A 2,265-nucleotide genomic window follows, 5' to 3' on the forward strand; every position below is an offset into this window, starting at 1 on the left:
GGTAAGTCTTGGAAATAGATATAGCTAGTTATCCCTATAGAACAGGGTGGGGCTCATTATATGTGTGGCCCAACAGCCTGAGGCCATTAGAATCTAAGAGTAGGAGAAATGATGGGCGAGTTTCTCCCGTTTCGCTTCGCCTAAAAATTCGCTAATTTCCCACGAAATTTGCAAAACAGCGCCAGCGTCAAATTTTTTTTGCCGCCTGTGACAATTCTGATGCCGGTAACAACTCTGACACCAGCGACAATTCCGACGCACATTAAAGTCAATGTGTGTCTATTAATTGTCGCTGGCATCAAAAAAATTTTGCCGCTGTCGAATTTTCGTGAGTGAATTTTCACTGCAAATTTGCGAATTTATTCACCGGCGGCAAAACTCGCAAATTCATTGCGAATTCGCCTATAGAATACATTCGCCCATCACTACGTAGGATCGATTATTGTATTTTCTAAAGAACTAAGGAAGAACTGGGAGGCCAAACCATTGTTTTTCACAGGTGCCTTTCAATGCACATCTTAGGGCAGTAATGGGGACACAGTCACATTAATCTTAGGGGTAGATTTATCAAAGGTCGAGGTGAATTTTTTTTGAATTCAAATTGAAATTCATCCCTTGACTGTAGCTTAAACCAATTTATACCTTTTTAATTCTATTTTTCTTTCTTTTTTAGGCCATCAGATATGACAAGGACCCGGTGTGGAACAAGACAATCCATTTTCCAATACAGAACCCTTATGAGGATGAATTGCACATTGAGGTGAGTTTAACAACACTGGCTTATTTTTCTACACCAATCTTGCTGTTATTCTGCAGATTATTTTCCTTGTTTGTTTCTGAGAAAACTTACAAAGTATTTTTACAGGTAAAAGATGTGCATCACGGGAGGTTGGGCACTTTCTCTATGTCCATCTGTGACCTACTGTTGGCAGAAAACCTCACAGTGGAAGGATGTTTTAATTTGCGTTCATCTAATCCTCTGGCTACTATCAACATAAAAATGGAGTTGAGGGTAAGTGAGAGATATTCCCCACTATATTCTAAAACTCATCTAAGATATTTGTAAATTGAAAGGGAAAGTTTAGCTTGTACAGATAATGTTATATTTGTCAAATAGAGACAAGTTTATATTTTTACTGTGAAACCATGCATAGGAGTCTTAATATGGTCCCACTAGTTACTCAATAAATTAGGAGTAATGGTATGCAGGTGATGAGGAAATAATTGGAGGATATATTTCATTTACTGTCCTCGTCATTTCTCCATAAGATCAATATGATCCCCTCTAATGTATGGTGCGTATATAATGTATTATTGTTTCAAGTCAGGCTTTTAAAACCAGAACTCTTTACAGCAAAATAATGTATCTGAAAATCTTCAGGTTAAATATTTAAAAATAAAATAAGGGCTAATGAATCAGAACAGGTTGGGTGGATTTTAAGCAGTGATGCAGCAAGGCCCCAACATAACTAAGCAGGAGGGTTGAAATAAGAGAAATGATCACTAGAGCATAACAAATCCAACTAGTACTTTAAATGTATATAAATTTTATCATAACTGAACCTTTATGTTGAACAGATAACTGTAAGGTCTGTTTATAAATTAAATTAGACTGTAACAACAGTTACAAGTTATGAGAACAATGTTTTTCATTACTTAATACAAATATATGTACTTTTAGGGAAGCTTTTCTCTGTTTACCTCTGTTGATTAATTTTATTTTTGTTCCAACAGATTCTAGTGCCTCCTCATCTTGATGAGAGGATAGAGGAAACGACTTCTGATGATTTAAATTCTGAAGAGCTGAGTATTCAGATGTAAGGAGCCGTTAATTATGGGACAGTAATATAGGGAGGCAATAAATCACTGCCCTGAACATATGAGATTAACCTTTTCCCTGTTTCTCTCTGTTTAGATTGCCCAAAAAGATACCCAAACCATCAAAGGATAGCGGAACCGCTGGGACATCACATGGAAATGAAACAACTGGGACATCAAGAGAAAATAAAGCACCTAGGACAGCAAAAACGAAATTTGGAGCACTTAAAGCCAAGATAAAACGGGCATCGAAAATTATACGCAAATGCTGCTGTCCCAAATAGTAATAACCTTTTGCCTAGAAATGATCTGATGGATTATCAGGTACCCTGAATATCATCCCTAATAAAGTTCTATAATCAAATGAGCAGAGTATGTAATAGGCATATTTATTTCTCTGAGAAGGATAAGATGTAAAAAAAGGGATTCCTGGCACAAGGGCATATT

The 2,265-nt window shown here is 36.6% G+C and overlaps 1 long non-coding RNA gene across 1 annotated transcript; it reads left to right on the top strand.

Annotated features, from left to right (window-relative positions):
• Positions 1 to 646: 646 nt before the first annotated feature.
• On the top strand, positions 647 to 2,005 carry LOC108707751. The gene is made up of 3 exons (XR_001934327.2): positions 647 to 760; positions 866 to 1,012; positions 1,735 to 2,005. It is a non-coding gene; the product is annotated as an uncharacterized LOC108707751 (long non-coding RNA).
• Positions 2,006 to 2,265: the final 260 nt, after the last annotated feature.

This window comes from Xenopus laevis, chromosome 2L (assembly GCF_017654675.1).
Source record: "Xenopus laevis strain J_2021 chromosome 2L, Xenopus_laevis_v10.1, whole genome shotgun sequence".
Lineage (NCBI taxonomy): Eukaryota > Metazoa > Chordata > Amphibia > Anura > Pipidae > Xenopus > Xenopus laevis.